The 18,797-nt window shown below is 40.7% G+C and overlaps 1 long non-coding RNA gene across 8 annotated transcripts in view; it reads right to left on the reverse strand.

Annotated features, from left to right (window-relative positions):
- LOC128079471 (uncharacterized) overlaps nt 1-18,797 on the reverse strand; it is a 122,068-nt gene that overhangs the window by 53,981 nt on the left and 49,290 nt on the right. For 7 of the 8 annotated variants that reach the window (XR_008206161.1, XR_008206163.1, XR_008206160.1 and 4 more), the window contains one exon: nt 7,237-7,289. The exons of the other annotated variant lie outside the window; for it this stretch is intronic. This is a non-coding gene — a long non-coding RNA (uncharacterized LOC128079471). The remainder of the gene's footprint in view (nt 1-7,236; nt 7,290-18,797) is intronic. 8 annotated transcript variants of the gene reach the window in all.

The following is an 18,797-nucleotide window of genomic DNA, read 5'->3' on the forward strand; positions in this document are numbered from 1 at the left end:
TTTACACTGCAAAGCATGCATCACATGGAAATGTGCTGATTCCATCAAAATGCTCTTTGAAAGGCAACAAGTCTGTCCAACTTCCTGCCCGGCTGCCTGCCAGTCCTGGGGTGGCTAGTCCAAGCTCTCCAATTCAAAATACAAAAATGGAATACAAGAAGACTCCCACAGGATGGGAATTCTGCTTCCTGTAGCTCTCTAATTAAAATAAATTCCTTATAGGTGTGTATTTCAGGAAGGACAAGTATGGCTCTGGATTCAAACAGCAGGAATGGCTTTACAAAAGCAGAAAGTGGTCAGAAAATTTGTTGTTTGCACAGACATGCATTGCTAATATCACAGAAAGAAGAAGATGAAGTGTCTCCGTCCAAATTTGTGTGAGGGAAGACAACAGCAAGGAAATCCAGACAGCAGTAGGACTAATCAGATAGAGAGAATCCTTGTCTCACCTCTTCTGTATGTATACATTTTCTCTATATAGCTTTAAAAAGGGTAATTTCTATTCACACTGCATGGTTTTTAACACCCTACACCAAAGCACAGCAGTGCTCAGTATCCATCCTTCAGGAGTGTGCTCACTCTGTTTCTAGTAACAGAATGTAGGTGCCTGCCATGGTACAGCTGCAGCAAGGCCAATGCAACAGCACAGCACAAAAATTCCAAGGACTTTCAGTTTTTATGAGCTACTTCCTCAGCCCCACATCAGGGATTAATGCATTGATGATAAACCACAGCCTAACACTTGCTCAAATTCACTTTTTATTTTCTGCAGCAGCAGAACATTAGCCAAAATGTTTCTGGCCGCACCAAAGTCAATACTTGCTGAGCCTCTTGACTGTCCACTACTGCAGCAGACCCTGTGGTCTGAGGATGTGGAGTTCAGAAACACTGATGTACTTGGCATCATCTGTTTGCATGGCAGAGCACAACACTCAGTCTGACAGAGTGCTGTCTGGTGATATAAACTGTATTTTTCCTCCTCAGTAGCCTACAGGTAAGGCATCAGTCTATGATGCACTGATCTCCAGCTGGCTGAAGATAAGATCAGACAACACTAACATAAAGCAGCCTGCACAGGATTTTCAGGAACCCTTGCTTGCTACATGAAATGAGTAAGGAAATGCCTTGTGCCAGACCACATCCCCAGTAAAATTGGAGATGCTACATATCCGATCATTTTCTTAATCTAAAGCTGATCACTGGATATTTGGAGTAGGTAAATCCTACCTTCAGCAGTTGCAACACAGTCAATCATACAATTTGAGGAAAAAAAAAAAAACAGTCCTGTTATTCTTGTTTTGGGAAGGCTTGAGTGAGGAGGAAAAGGGATTGTAATTAAGCTTAAAATCTGCAATGATATCAATTCAAGATTTACACTGAAGTGCTTTAACAAGAGCAATTAAAACAGTTACTGGTGACAGAAGAACTGAAGGAAACAAGGTAAAATCTCCAAGCTTATACAATAGATGAGGAATAGAATCAGGTTCCATGGCTTTCCCTGTTGGCTTTTGCAAATACAGTGCTTCTAAAAAATCCTACTTCGCACTGCAGCCAAAAGGCCTTCCATGCAGTTTAAAGCATCATCTCTGAGCTCCATCTCTGCAGAATTTTCCCTGATGTTATATCACCTCACCAGTTACTTCCCCCTCTATACAAAGAATAAATGATTTAACAGCTTCAAATCAAAGAAAAGGGGAAAAAATTCTAAACTTGAATCTAATGGCAAATTACTGCTCATTTGGACACGAGCAACATGAAGACATGTATTTTAAAAGCCGTGTGAGGTATTTCAACTCTGATGTTACACTGATGGTAACAATAAACACCTAAACCTGTAAGAGCAATGGAAAATCTCTATGATTCATTTGCCACAGATAAACCCAAGACATACCATCTCCTCACTGCATCCTCTGTGCCACGTCCCATCATAGGAAGGCTGGTTCCATACCAAGAAGACAACCTGGCTCTGATGACCTCGTCTCTTCACGAGCTTGCTGCCTCCAAAAGGGTCCTAAGGTAATTTTCCAGCCTGAACTGTCAGCTACCTTCTCTGGAGGATTGAACTAAGGAGAATGATATCCTGTGAAAGGGCAGGAGCCATGACACCACAGCAGCCTGAGTGACAGGGAAGGGGAAACATTTCTTCTACAGAAGATGAGACAGACCTCAGTCCCACAGGAGAGAGGCTGAACCAAATGGAAAGGAATGCATGTTCACCACTTCCTGTATCTGTAACAACCTGGTATTTTTACAAGACCCTTGTTTTTTCTTTTCCTGCAATGTTATATCTCCCCCACCATTACCTCCATGCACAACTCAAAGCCCAAAGCAAACAGAACTGTGTGATATAAATATGATCTTGAACTTGCAGTTTTACAGAATGCCAAATCAGTGATTTCAGAGCTCAAACCTAACAGGCTGCATCCCTTCAAGTCTAAATTCTGGAGCAGCAATTCCTCTCCCTCCATCCTGTGACAGTGGAGAAGCACAGCACACGCAAGGCTCACCAACTCTTAGTGGTTTTTCAAGTGAAAACAGGTTGTGACAACAATTTGTAACAACTTCAGGGAAATCTTTTTCTAGCTAAGGGTCAAGGCTCTTAAACATATTTGGCAGGCTGTGGCCATATGTTAACAACTGTGTCAGTACTGTTCTTAATGTGAAGAAATAATATGATAGGCTGTATGAAACAGCTGTGAGTCATATATAGCCTTTTAGGATATAGAGGTTCCCAACCCTGAGCTATAGAAACCAACCTCAGTTAGGGGAAAATAAAACCTAAATTAAGTCAGATAATGATTTGTTAATCTCTGAGTTTCATGTTAAGAAAAACTATTATCAATGCAAAAATAGTCAAATAAGACTTTTTTTTTTTTTTCAACCAGCACCTCCACAGAAAGAAGTTTAAAATTATCATCCTCTACCTACTACTCATTCTTACCAACATCAAGAGATCAACATGGAGGCAGCCTGCAAAACCAGAAGTAACAGTGTATTTAAGATGCTACATTCCTCCATTCCTCCCTGGGTGTTTGTGCATGTGTTTGCAGGAGAGAGTTGAGGGAGGCATCAGTGAGCAACACTGCAAGTCAGATACCAAACAGCTCTACCAACATACATTTTATTAGCTTGCAAAAGCAGAGAAAATAAACTTTTGCCTTAACTCCAGTTTTCCAATAAATGTCAAAACCAAGTGCATTTTATCTCGTTTATAAGGTGAGTCATTAGAAGAAAAACAGAAAAAGAAAATGGTGAAAAGGTTTTGCTACCAGGTGACTTCCCATTTCACACATTAGAAGTCTTCAGAAACCTGCAGGTTTTGAAGCATTAAACAGACTGATTTAACAGACAGAGGTGAGGAAAGCAGGAACACGTGCCATTTACCACTTAGCTTCATACGTATCTGCCAGATCTTCTTAATAAAGCAGCACAACATTCCAAGTTAGTACTTTTTTCTTTTTGTTTGTTTTGTATGCAGGGCAGGGAAGCGGGAGTACAGAAAGCTCTGCTCAGTGCAGCAGATAAATTACTATGGAAAGGAAGGAGAGAAGCTGAGAGAAGCTAAGAGAACACTGCTTCCTACAGGTAGGGAATCCAAAACCAGTTAACTGCCCATCGTTCACACCAATGAAGTGCACTCAGCACTACACAGCTCCCACTCGTGATACTGGAGCATAAAAATTTCCCAGTGTTAATGATGGTGCCTGAATGTTGTGTTTGAAGCCATTATACCACAGCCAACTCATAAAATGCAAATCTAGTAACTGGTCCTAGCTTGCTGCTCTATTTGTAAAGCACACATTAAACTTACAGGTACTTTCACATCTGACAAAAATTAAAAGTGCTCTTTTAAAAACACAGAGTGTTTTTATCTTTACAAGTCATCTAGAAGACTGCATTGTCAAATGAAGAGTTTCTTTCTGAATATTTACTGCCTGTGTTAATGGCTACTTGACACAGGTCCAACAGCACTGACCTCTTAGTGGTTTGTCTCCTCCTGTGCTGCATGCTAGTCAATCTCCTGAGAAGATGACAAATGCCTGACGAGGAAAATGGCTTTCCAGACCACTACTGGCAACGCTCTTCTCTGCAAGCCATCCTTGTCATTCACTATCCTCAGCTGCCAGAGGGAATGGCACAACATTCCATGAAATCCATTTGCCTGCACACGTGCAAAGAGTGGGCTTTCTCTTGACGCCTGCAGTCAGACTTCTGAAAAGCCAAGAGACTGATGTGTATGAAGTCTAAAGCAGGCACGGTCTCCTCACTTCACAACTGAAGATCACAACTAAGAGCCTTTCTCAAATGTACACAGGTTAGCTGAACTTGAGCTGCCAAGAAAGGCCTTCCCCATCACCCTGTCAATTTGTTAGACCGCCCCAGGTCTTGACATAACTGATTAACAGTTCAAAAGAGAACCATGACAGCTAAGCCCCCTGCCAACTCTACAAGTGTGCATACACATACACTCAGGAAAAACAGTCCCCAGTCTTTTCTTACAGACAAGACTCTCATTAACAAGAATGAGAGTCAACACAAAACACGGCATTGTCAAAATCCTACAGTTTAAGTAATTTTTAAGCCCACCTTCAAGTGAAGAACTTGCTCCCTGTTGTGACTAACAGTAGCTACAAATACAAGAAAGGCTATTTTGCATTATTACAAAGAACAAACTTGAAACCATAAGGTTTACACTTTGCTGTAAAAGCATCTGATTAAAATGCTCTGATTATATGTAATTACGATTGCAAGGATCTTTTTTTCAAAACAAAGGTAAGAACAGATCTAATACACCTACTAAAAACCTTCAGGGAAGAGCAAAATCTTAGCCCCAAGTACCCTAAGGTACTTAATGATCACGTACCCCAGACCCCAATTCTCAAGTACTTCTAAAGGAATCACTCACAGAAGAACCAGCCCCAGAACTTAACTGTTCTCCTCAGTGCTGAGCTAAATCAAGGACAATTCCAGTATCTGACATCCACTAAGAAAATATCAGAGAAACAACATTATTTCGGAAAGCTGCAGATTTTAAGGTATTCTGTATTTCACAGTATAACCTGGTGTTTTCATCCAAAGAAGATCCTCCAGCTGTGCAGAATTTGGGCAAACACTCCTCTCCCTTGCCTTTGCACACATGATGCTCCCAATGAGCTACTTAATGGCCTGCCTTGGCACACCCAATAGACAGAACTTATTACGGGCCTCTTATCTGCTCCCAGTAACTAAGTGCTGATTTTAACAGTCTTCTCCAGCTGTCAGAAAGCCACAGAGATTATATAATGTTTGGCCACCCTCTGGAGACAAACAGAGCAGGCATAACAAAATTTATCACCCTTGCGTGTCTGATGATTTATTAAATTGCAATCAACATCAATGACTTCAGCATTCATTTTGGATTTTTCCTACATACGAGCTTGCAGTTTCCAAGTGATACTCTGATGGCAAACCCAAATAAATTCAAGCTGACAGCACAACAGACCACATACTGAAGCAGCTCACTGTTGATGGACTTTCCATACATCTTCAGAACCTAAAAGTTCCAAATGGCACTGACTGTAAGTAGATGTTAAGAACTATCCTGGATGAATCTTGTCTTACGATGCTATCCTCTGTGTCAAAAAGCCTGCTGTGCCCACCACACCATCCACCAGCCCTGTGTGCAAATGCTTCAGGAAATTAAGGAAGCCCCTAGCAATTTCATTACTGAACTAAGTATAAATTCCTGTAAGTTTTTTTCTACTTTTTTAAATGAAGACACGTTGCAAATCACACCACAACTTCGCCCGCCTTTATCCAGGTAGGCATTTCTTAACTTAGTTTAATATGGCACTCCAACAGAAAACTTACCATGAGCTACCAAGAGAAATCAGGATGGTAAGGAGCCAAACAGTGGTTCACCAGGGCCAACACAGATGACTTACTGACTGCAGTTTTCAGAATCCACGACACATTGCAGGGAAAAAAAAGTGACCCGCTTAAGAACTTTTCCATTTTTAACTCTGAACACTCAGGGAATGTGCTAAGGAAACAATCATCCCACTGAATCATTTCAAGAATTTTACAGCCAAGATGATTTATTACTGTAAAACAGGTCTTGGAAAGAAGAATATTTGAAGAGACTCAATAACTATTAAATCAGTGTGGAAAACATGACGCTGGAGGAATTGCATATGCCTGACACATGTTCTACCCCTTTTTCTTTTAATCTTTCTTTTCCTTTTAAATAGAAAGTGCCTCTAAAAAGACAGCCTGTAGAAATGCCTACTCTCTTAGACAAAAAAGAGATAGTAAAATTACATTCACATGACTAATAGAAAAATAATGAAGAACCCACGAGACTGTTTGACAAATAGAAGGCATCAACAGTATCAAAATCTACAGTTAAAAACATACTCATCCCTTACTGAAAAAGCTGAGATGCTTTTGCAGACAGATCATTTGACTCAACAATACGCAGAAAACCTCATGCAATCTTTTAATGACCCACTTGTTAAGCCATCACGAAAACAAAATCAGAATAATACTAGGTTTTTTATTACAACTGCTGTGTAGATGTTTTTATCACATAGCACATGGTCTGTTCAAGACAGCTAAAAGCACACATCCCCAGCATCTACTACAAACGAGTCCGAAAGATGAGTTGTAAGGCTTGCCATCTGAAACACCACCAAAAAAATGTCTTCCTTCATTAACCAAAATGGAAGAAACTCCTGTGCTAAATTGCAAACACACACACACAGTACTCCAAATAAATGTTACCAATATATTCAGAAATATTAATCAATCTTAAAGTTTTAAATTTTCCTTACACCAGTTGGTACTATGGAGAACTTTACCACATTTTTGTGACCTCCAAACCCTTTCTCACCCTTCTTGCGTATCTGTAGGTTCCTCTGAACACTCAAGTTTTATCAGAAATGACTTAAGATGAAGTGTTTCCCCACAAACCTCTTCTCTTCACATTTTTTGGGCCATCGGGGCTCTAAGAAAAGCAATAATGAAATTGCAGGACACGATCCTGAGCAGTATCTTGACATAGAAATGAGAAACTATCTACTAAATGCATCTCACCCTTAGCCACAAGACTTGAAACCAGCTAACTCAAAACAGCTCTACAAAGCACGCGTACCTCGCTGACACAGTCAAAGAAAGAAGGAAAACTAATAGTCCTTTCAATTAAATATATGTTCTACGTATACGATCACACTAAGTAGTCTTTTTTGACTGACTTACTTTTTGAATTGTCCCTGGATGCTTGTATGACAACTCTGCCATCATTTCTTCCTCTGAAATACAAGAAAAAAATGAAACGCTGCTTTAAAAAAATTATTTGCTTGAAATGAAGTTTCTCATTATATTTTTAACTAATTCTAAAAGGTTACTGTTTGCTTTTTCTTAGTAATGGAAAAAAGTTGTGATGTACACCCAAATTTTTCCTGTTTGATAACCAGAACATTTCTGCTACATGAAACTGCTCTACCACGATGAACAGCAGAGTCTGCCTTGTGACATGTGCATAATGCCAAAGAACGTGGAGAATTCTCAACTCTATTTCAGAGTTGGCAAAAAAAAATTCCTCCTAGCCACAGATAAACTGACAGAAAAACACAAAGCAGCATTTATTTGCTCAAGGACAGCAACACAGCATCACCACACACCCTACGGCTGCCCCCAGTCCTGCTTCCAACATTTGCTCCAGTAAGATGGGGATTTTTCTTCAGTTTTGGTCATACTTGCTAAACTCAAGTTTCAGGCACTCTAAAGCACATCAATGGCCATTGAACATAAACAGTTTGGCCACTCTGTCCTCCTCTGTGCTTCAGATTCACATTCGTAAAAAGGAAAATTATGTTCATATCTTACTGGGAATTCACTGAAGTCTGTAAAGCATTTTGAACCAATCAATCAAGAAAAACCTCAAACACATAAAAAAGAATCTAAATAGAATTATGAAAGTATTGTCCTTAAACAGAATGCTCTAATGATACATTCTGTTTAGCCACGTAATTAATAAACCTTTAGCAAAGCCAGCAGAAGAATTCCTCATTTCCTTCCCATACCAACCAGTGACCTGGAAGAACTACTCAAAACCACCATGAGGAACTGGTTATGTTCGAGACAATGGAATAACTAGCAACAGAGGGATCGACTGGAAAATGAAGTCAATGACATTATGTCATTCAAGGTTAGCACTGTTAGCCTGCAAAGAGCAGTAACACGTAGGCACCAGTAAGGAGATGGAAAGAGAAGGACAACGGATAAACAGCAACTCTGTTAATCAGCAGGGATGACAGAGGGACAAGTAAAAAGACCTATCAAGCTGCTTAACTTCCCTTCACAGAAATGGATGTGGAGAAGGTGCAGCAATCACCACAGTCATCTGAGTCTGTTAGCTCTCATTCTGTCACACTGCTTTTCCCCAAGCCAATAAACGAAGTACAATCTTCAAAAACGTACAGTAAAATCAGATGGAAAAACAAACATGAAACATAAAACTATCAGTGGTTCACAACGGAGACCATACACTGATCTTAGCACAAGGAATTCAGCCTTCAGCATCAGCAATAAATAAATGATAGATCAGTGCATTTAGAAGGGTGTCTCATAAGTTCATCAAGCAACTACGTGTGAGAAATGTTTTCGGAATCCGGCCTGAATCATCTGAAGTTCTAAACTCTCATTGTAAAAAATGCATGCCTCACTAGGAGGTATGAAATTCTCTGAGCCCTTTAAAAGGGACATCATGAAATATTAAGCTGTTAAACTTAATGAAGCAACAATAGAGCTTTATGAAGAATGTTTTTCACTAATGACCTGGCCACTGGTTTTGTTACGCCTGTCTGTAAAACACACAGCCAATATTTGTGGTTTAAAAAAAAACAACACAAAACAAAACAAGAACAACAAAAAAAGACATTTCTGGTCTTAAAATGTTGATGCGACAGGAAAAAAAAAACCCCAAAAAAATAAACACCAAGTACAATGAAATGTACAAAGTCAAACCACACAAGTACAGATTTCATCCCACTCCTCCCAGTTTTAAATAGATGATCGTATTTTGGAGATGGGTGTGATTTTATCCAGCTATGCCTCCTCACAATTGGCAACTGCATTCCGTTCAGTGGCTTCTTATTCCAAATTCCAAACACTAGTTGAAAATAGATCTCACAATAGAGTCCTACAGCTGAATATACTCTAGGGGAAAACTATTTCCTTTAATTTATTTCAAACTCATTTGCATGACAGTATGTCATTAGTATGTACCAAAAAATATCCTATGAACAGAGGAAGAACTCCATGCCCACAATTTAAGTTCGCATCTCACAGTGGTCTATCATTAGTATTATTATCTAAGAAAAAGAACTGTCCACAGACAGCAACTACTCAGATATCACATGCTATCAACAGAAAACACCACAAACACCATTTCTTAGATACCCCAAATCTTCTGAATAGCTAAAAAGAGCCACACGGACAACCTGGCACAGGTAAAAATAACTGGGTGTGCTACAACACCATGCAAACAGCTCAAGCACAAAGGGAGGTCATCCCCCCTCACCGATTAATGAGAAATAAAGGAGAAGGAAAGGAAACACACATTCAATTTGTCACTCCATCATCAACCTCGTTGTCCTGGAAACACGTTCTGCAAGAGAAGTGGTACCTAACTACTAAAAACATTTTCTACCACTACTTTTTCCCTCCTTTCTGCAATGCTCTGTTTCATAAATAGCCAGCAACAAATATTTCTCATAAAACAGCATATAAAAATGCATCTCTTGCTCCTTGAAGAAAATATATCGTTCCACTTGAGCATGTGGTACTTACAGGAATACCAGGTCTGCATGAAGCCTTTGGAAAGAATTCTAATTTTGCTGTTGTTAGAATGACCTACTAACTGAACCTTTCACTTTGGGAACATGCAGTACTGGTAAAAGGTAATTGCTGATTTTAGAGCACCACATTTTTTCATGAGAGCAGAGCGAGAAATATGAAAGCATGCTCCATTTTCACAGTAAAAAAAAAAACAACAACAAAAGAAAACAAAAAAATACAATGCTGCCAGAAGGGCCCAAACCCTGCTTCTAGGTGGGAGAAAGTCCAAACATACAGCACATGGAACCCTGGTCAAGAAAAATATTTGCTGCATGGTCTCCCCTTCCCTTGACACAGACTGCTCCCTGCCCTACAATCAGCTTTTTCCTTCCATGCAACTTACCAGAAACAAAGCACCAAGGACCCAGGTCTGACTGGGTCAACATAATCCATCCTCCCAAATACTCCATGAGTAGTGTTGCACCACAGAGTCATCGAGTACACCGAGTTGGAAGGGACCCATGGGGATCATCAAGCAGCATCCAAGATCCAAATTCTACGGCTGAGTGAAATCTAAATGCTCCCTCAGCTCCAGGCTGTGCCCACCGCTCTCTGATGCAGAACCTTTCCCTAACCTGACCCCAAGCTGATTCCAGCTGGTACAGTTGCCCGGTTTTATTTTACAAGAATACAGAAAATTAATAAAAAGGTCTTGGGAGTCAGGCTCCCCATGAGACAAAAACATACTCCCTAACGTCCAACAGCCCAGCAGTTACATCAGAAGAAACCTATGTTTAGGCTTTAGCCAGACAGGTGAGACTGACTTCACGTCTTGTGACAGCACCTCAGCACCAGCTCTCAGAGTATTTGGGCTGAGAATCCTCTTCCTACATCTGCAGATGACCACGAGTGCAGCAATGCAGCAAGTAAAACCATCAAAAAATCTGTATATATCTTGATTGCACACATTAGGTTATAAAGTCAGTGTATGCATTCAACAGTGGGACAACCTTCCAACTTAAGTTCTGACAGTGTGTTACTGCATTACTGTCCACAAATAATAATTAAAAAAAAGATGTTAAGAGCAGAGTTTTGATGGCCTCCCATTTCCAAAAGAAAGCAGAGCAACCTAACGGACAAAGTGGGTATGGGGCTGGTAAATGTGGTCGGCAAGCTTTCTCACCATAGAATGGTTTGAGTTGGAAGGCACCTTTAAGATAGAATTCCGACCCCTGCTATAGCAGGGACACCTCTGATTAGACCAGGCTGCTCAAAGCCACCATCCAGCCTGGCCTTGAATGCTTCCAGGAAAGAAGTATTCTTAACCATATGCCTACTGTCCCTCCCTCAGAAATGGCCTCTGCATCACACTGATCTCTGGAAGATGCCCAAGTTCTGTGCTGAAGAGCACGAACTGATCCAGGATAAAACTGTGGTGTGCTGTCTGTTTTAAGTGATGAATTACCGTGTCTTGGTACCCAGAGCTGCCTGTGCCCTTGCTTTCTCAGTTTATAATGGTTCTTCTTTGGTACAGTTCTTTATGTTCTACTTCTAGAGAAGAAAACACATTTTCAACTTTCATATTAAACAAAAGCTGGTTTTAGAAATGCCACTTGTTTCAGATCTAAACTTTTAATTCCACATTCTTCTGTACATTAGTCTTGCTAGGCAGCCCAGCTGATACAACAGTTACATCACACCCAAGCAATAAGCTGGATCTGGCCTAACAGAACACAGAATCATTAAGGTTGGAAAAGACCACTGAGACCATCATCTAGTCCAACTCACCCCCACCATCCCCATTAACAACGCCCCTCAGTCCACACCCGGCCTTTCCCTGAACATCTCCAGGGATGGTGACTCCTCCACCTCCCCGGGCAGCCTGTGCCAATGCCTCGTCACTCTTCCTGAGAAGAAATGTTTCCTAACATCCAACCCAAACCTCCCCTGGCACGATTCAAAGCTGTTACCTCTCGTCCTATCAAACCACTGTAATAAATGTAATTATTTAAACAACTTCAAATTCTTACGTACAGAACTGTCTGTGTACTGAGTAAATTTTGCCTTTGATACTCTCAGTCACCCCACCCATGCATATTGTTTTCTAGTCAAATTCCAGAGTTTGTATTGCTCTTGAAGAGAAACACAATAATTCACTCCATTTTCAAACTGTCTGTTAATTACCAAAGTTATTTGGCAAGTCCAAAGGTGTTTAGGTCCTTCAAAAGACCTATGAATAAACACAGTCAGGTTCACCACTTCATTTAGTGCGATATCTACTGTTTATTATCAGTCTTTGGCAAGAAAGAGGCCTGCATTAATGCCACATATTACTCTTTTTGTATTTCAGATTTTATATTAAACCTACCTGATATGCCTGTATATAATTACTCAATTGTGTGTTCTTGTTTTAACTTCCAAATGACTTATTCAACACATTAAGGCAGATCTCTGCACTCCACTTCCCTTTTTATCTGGCATTTTTATTTCAGATGCTTTGTTAACTCTCAGGTGCCTCTATGCATTCTCTTATTGCCTTGACTACCTGTATGCTTCGTTGTAAAGTTATCTGAAATCTTAAGTAAGGATCTAATTTACAACCTAGAGCTGCTACTAATAAGCTACCACCACTAACAGACCCCAAAGCCTTCAGATCTCCATCTCACAACTTTGAGCTAAATGCTACACAACGTTTCCCAGCAACATCTATCATACAAAAATAAGGATTCTTATCTGCTCAACTAAGGATCCAACTCTCCAGGCAGCATTTATTTCACAGTCTCAATACTCCTCACAAATGTGTGATCAAGTGGGCAGTCAACATATCTACAAATTCTGCCTCAACACGTCAAACATCCAAGGGGGTTGAGCATCTTATCCTCCATACCACACACAATAAAACGCAACAGCAGAGACAGAGAGGAGGATGATATTTCAGAACTCCGTACGTGTAAATTTAATATTACGAAAACTGTGGTGCATTAAGGTTATCAGCAGTGTTTGCACATGGCACAAATGCTGTTTTTGTCAAACTATCTCCAGTAAAATCCATTTCTTTCCCCTTTCAGCAACGGAGATGCATTCTGTGAACACAGATCTTGGTCTTCTGCACTCCATCATTTGAAACAGAACGTGTTTACCAGCCATCTTTTAAGAGTATTTAGAGTCCTCCTGCTATGGAACAAAAGCATGCCGGATCTCAGAACGGAATAACATTCACCCTTCCCCTCCAACCCCCTACTTTAGACAAAAATTCTGTGAAACAGCAAAGTAACCCTAATGCTTCTTAACAACCACTGCGCTGCAGCACAGTGACAGAGAAAGGCTGGTTGTGATCTGAGAAGAGTTACTTTTTAAAGTCTAGCATCTGTAGGCATCTTCCAGTAGAGCTGACTATGTTCTGGATAGGACAGGCACAGAACAACGCAAGGGCATTTCACCACTGCAGTGAAGAGCAGAGACAGGAAAAAAGGAAAAAGTGTATGGCTGTTTATGAGGGTGCATAGTGATAGGACAAAGGGGAAGGGTTTTAAACTAAGACAGCGGAGGTTCAGGTTAGATATTAGGAGGAAGTTTTTCCACACAGAGGGTGGTGACGCACTGGAACAGGTTGCCCAAGGAGGTTGTGGATGCCCCATCCCTGGATGCAATCAAAGCTAGGCTGGATGTGGCTCTGGGCAGCCTGGTCTGCTGGCTGGCAATCACATCGCATGGGGTTGAAACTGGATGATCATTGTGGCTCTTTTCAACCCAGGCCATTCTATGATTCTAAAAGTAAAGCTGTTCCACCTCCCATTTAATACAAAGCAAAACAAAAAAACAAACCCTCACCCTCTGTAGATTACTTTTACTCTCATCTAAAATCCTATAAAATACATAATAAGACTGACAATTTAAGACTAATCACTTGAGGTTATTTCTCATTTTACTCATTGTGATGTACATTACCATAAGGATTTACACCAGTTTTTTCCACACAAATGTTTCCAGTGAAGTCAGTGGGGATTCAACAAGGCCATGACCACAACATAAATAGAAATCAGAGAATAGTATTTCCATAAGAAACTGCTCAGGGTTATTGGATTAACAGGCATTTACAAGTGACTCACGCTGACACAGCCTATAGTAATCCAATCTATTTGTAATGAAAAATTTCAAGAGAAACCTTAAATTTAGAAAGTCACCCCTCTGGATTCTCACATGTCTGGTTTTATTACATGAAATCACATTAGCCACTCCCTCCAAATGCGAAGACAAATAAATTAAGAAATGCATTTTAGTCATTCTTTTTATACCATCAGCGCAGGATGTTCTTACAATACTAGCCGCCACACAGAGCAGGAAAAAGGAGCCCTGAGTGGAAATGCATGCAATTTCTGTGTCCCCCAGTCCTGAACACACACACACAGCATCAAAGAGGACAAAGAATAAAGTCACTATAGTCTTTTCACTACATCTTCCTTGATAAAATCAAAGCAGAACGCTGGATGCATTACGGCAATTGTCACTGATTCCTTCAGTCTGCATACTGGTTTTGACTTCTAAATTTGCATTTCTTGAGGGGCTTTACTTCTCCCTAGGGGATGAACTACGACTTAATAAATACTGAGGTGTTCTGGCACAGATAACTGAAGTCCTGAAGGATGCATTCACAGCTATCACACCTCCCTGAAGAACAGGGTGGCAAGCAGGGAGGCTGCTGCTGTTACGTACCACATTGCCATAAATATTCCTTTGCAGCAAGTATTCAGCATTTGATACACTACCTCTTAGTACTGTAAAGAAAAACAGACTAAATCATTACTCATTAGAAAGTTACAAATGTCAGTAAGGGCAATAATGGCCAAAGCATGCACTAGGGACATGGAATTTTGACTTATCTTTTATCATCAGTTACTGCAAATACTGTAAAGTAAGACACTTGAAAGTCATATCTCATCATCCTCAAAGCTAGACACCGATCCATACAGTTCTACATCACTAAGCATACAGGTGGGAAAAACCCACATCTGTAAGAATCAGCTGCACATCAGTGAGGACAACAAAAGCTTTCCCCATACCAACTTCAAGGCTGCTGCAACAGTTGCTATTTAGAGAACAGGAGCTCTTTCCCATGCCACCTAGCTCAGTCAGATCAAAGACAACAGCATGTACCTAACTGCATCATAAGCAAGAGGCTCATCTTCATCTTTTTATACACACTTCCTTGATGCATACGCTCCCACTCAAACAATTTCCATTAATGGCTCTGGTACAATTCTAAAAAACAGTGTGTCTTAGCCTTGGGCTAACTAAATTAGGGTGATTTATGTTGCAATTAAAAATCAGAGGGAAACCCATGAACTCTACTTGCACCACAACTCAAAATACACCCTTACAGAGCCCCAACACAACGTAAGGGTTAAAAAACAAAAAACCTACCAGAGTATGTTGTGACAATCTGAGGGCTTGTCTGAGGACACCAGAGTAAAGATCAAAAATCTAGCAGCCAAGATTTTCTGATCCTTGCGCTATGCATGGAACAATTTGCATGTACAGGTACATTCTCCTAGCTGGAAAGGTAACGGGGATGATCTGAGGATGCAGGAGAACAGCAAGTAAAATAGCAGGGCACAAAGGGACAATTCATGATATACTCTGTCTGAAAAACAAAGTTAAAATGCAATACAAAATGGGATTTCTTATGGGGTTTTTCTCTGTAGTTTTTTTTTTTTCTTCTTTTTACATGTAACCTCCCTACCCTTGTGCCTTTTTCATACTTGTTCTTCAAGAAATTTTAGTCTCCACCTTACAGTAAAATACTTGGAAAATTTTCAAATCCTTAGATTTTGTGCTAGCCCTAACTCATAATCATTCTGGCCTTGCAACCATGGTGTGAAATGTACTGAGCTAGACAGCTGGCAAGGGGTGGGTGTGAAGAGAGGGGGTGGTATTGGTTTTTTTTATTATTATTATCTCACTTCTGGTGCTCAACCCTTCTGCCCTACAAAATCCATATTTGCAAATAGGAATGAAGACGATTCTTCCACTTACAGCTATTTGGTTTGATTCTAAAGGCATCTGCACCTTTAACTGCGATGAATGAATCCACTTCTCTTCAAATTTACTTTGGCGACTAAAATAGAAGTACTTCCAGACCGTAGCCCTGACCAAGATATAAAGTTACAATGCTCAAAAAATTGCTTTGTCCATGTAAGGCTCTGCCTCTGTAGTAATTTATACCTCCTAAAAACTCTTTAAAAAATAAAAAAAATAAAGAAAAAGATGCTGAGAAATGCTTTACAAGGAAACCTATAAACAAAAAAATTTCCTGAGTTCACAGTGCTGTTAGCAAACGAAGATTTCGCTGAAGTTCCATGAAATGATTGCTAATTTTTCAGGTGAATGCTTGGCAAGTTTTGACTGAAACCTTAAATCCTACTTCACCAGCATATTCATGCCTCAATTTAGTACTCCACCTCTTATCGCCAGTCATAACAGCAAGCTGCTTTGGCTCTGCAGGTTTCAGAACACAGTCAAACCCAAAACTGAGCATAACTGTGGCTGACAGAACTCAGCCCTGGACTGAGAAGAGGGGAAAAGAAAAAGAAGCTGAGACAATCCACAAACCTACTTTGCTTTCAGTACACAAGTGGGCACCAGCCACAGCGCCGTGCCAGGCCGAGACCTGTGCACACAGCCCCGTTTTACCCACTCACGTCACACGTTCTGAGTTGCCATCACGTGCTGAGCAAATTTACATAGCCTCCTTGCAAAGCACTGGAAGGTCAGCACACGAGGAAGGCTAACTTGCCCTCCATTTCTTGTGCAACCACTGGTCAATTATTATGTTTTCATAAACCTTTTACATAACAATGCTTTAAAGGTCACTATCCTCACATACGTGACAAGAACTGTGCAAAGCAACACTGGGCTGATGCCTGGATTGTTTCCCAAACGTAACATGTTCAAAGGCACATGATATCACTATTTCAGCCTCTGTAATATTTTCTTTAGACAGTTCCAAATCGCCTCCGTGAGAAAACATTATCTTGTGTATGTCCCATTGAAAAGATTAATCTGTTCAACACCTGATGATTCACTCACCCACATGTTGAAGTCCACATGAAGATGACTCACTCCGTCCACAAGAATAATCACCTGGGATATAAAGTCCCCTCATCTTTTCCAGAGCTGATAAACTGCTTTCTTATGCAAAGTAAGTGGATGATAGGCTTTCACATCACTGCACGTGTGACATGAACAGCCAGCGGTATCAAACTGGGCCCTGGCAATTTTATACTTGAATTTGCAGATGACAAGTGTGGCAGAGGAAACAACAGTGCTCTGCAGTGACCTTGTCATAGATGAAGGCAAGTTATTCCAATTCCACCAAATCCAAGTCACCCATGATTTCAAAGTCAAGGATACACGGTCAACCTCTTCTCAGTGGACTGTGGGTCAGGGCAAAGGAAAACGTTCATGAAGTGGAGCATAGCAAGTTCCACACCAATATGAGAAGGGACTTCTTCACAGTGAGGGTGACGGGGCGCTGGAAGTGGCTGCCCAGGGAGGTTGTGGATTCTCCTCTGGAGATACTCAAGACCCACCTGGACGCCTAACTGTGCAGCCTGCTGCAGGGAGCCTGCTTTGCAGGGGGACTGGATGCAATGATCTCTCGAGGTCCCTTCCAACCCCTACAATTCTGTGATCAGAGAAGGAATACAGGCTGCTCCTCTGGAACGTGGACGTTTTCTGCCTAGGAAAAACTCCAAAGTGACTGAAGTGAATCATCTCCATGTGAAGTGCCAGCAAAGGGCAAAGGTCTACAGATGACACCATCTTTCAGTGATGATGAAACAAAACGAGTGCAATTCAATGCTAGGACTTCACGTCCAATTCTGATGGCCACCATGCAAAGATGCTGAAGTAGCAGCAACTGTTTGAAGAAAGATCTCAGGTAAGAAGCGGCAATACAGACCTCATGATGCCAGGTGAAAAGACCAAAGCCATTCTATTAATGAGAAGATGAGGATGTGACCCAGTTTTGAATAAACACCTTGTGAATATCACAACAAGCAACGCCTGCAGTTCTTGTAGAGAAAAGTACAGCAAGATACTACGGCAGGAAGCTGAAAAAGAACAGCTTTGAAGTAATTTGTCTTTTTATTTTCCCCGCACCATTGTTAAATACTTAGCATGGAAAAAACAGAAGATTTACCACTGTTTGGTGCATTAGGATTAGACAGGTTTCTTAAAGACACTCCAAGCCTCGCTTTCTGGGAAAAAACTCTCGTTATCATACATTTGAGACCAAATTAATCCACAGGACTGTTACAGAGACACGAATCTGAAACTTCATTGCAAGCTTGACGTGAAATCATGAAGTTACCTTTGAAGTTTCTATGCAATGCTTACTGCTGTATGCCACCTAAAGATGAACTGTCCCTTCCCGACTTTAAAGTAGCACCTTAAGGACTAAGGGAACAGCTACGTGCAAAAACACAGAGAAAAAAGTAATGAATTGGGTATTTTGCCACCTAACTTCAAGAATTAACATGGAAGCTGAGGTCAAGATAGGAAGGAAAGGAAATAAAGGAGAGAAACAAAAAAAATGGAGACTTAAGCTGTGCATTACTAAAATATGATGAAAATTTACGTAAGAGGACATCAACCACAAAACAATTAACAAATGAAAACACGAAGACATGCTTTCTGCTTTCACGATACAAGACCCTCCTTCTATTCCCCCCATCATTCAAACATTTAATCACCATCCTTTATGGCTCTCCAAAACCTGAGGTTTTTTTTTCCACTGAAGCTGAGATACTACCAGGAGGAATTAAGTGAACAGTACACAGTTCAATAATCATAGCATCTCCCAGGCTAGAAAAGACCCTCAAGACCATTGAGTCCAACCATCAACCAGACCAACAGAATTCTGTCACTGAATTACATCCCTTATTGCCGTGTCCACCTCTCTCCTGAACACCTCCAAG

Source organism: Tympanuchus pallidicinctus, unplaced genomic scaffold (genome assembly GCF_026119805.1).
Source record: "Tympanuchus pallidicinctus isolate F22 unplaced genomic scaffold, pur_lepc_1.0 scaffold19, whole genome shotgun sequence".
NCBI classification, from domain to species: domain Eukaryota; kingdom Metazoa; phylum Chordata; class Aves; order Galliformes; family Phasianidae; genus Tympanuchus; species Tympanuchus pallidicinctus.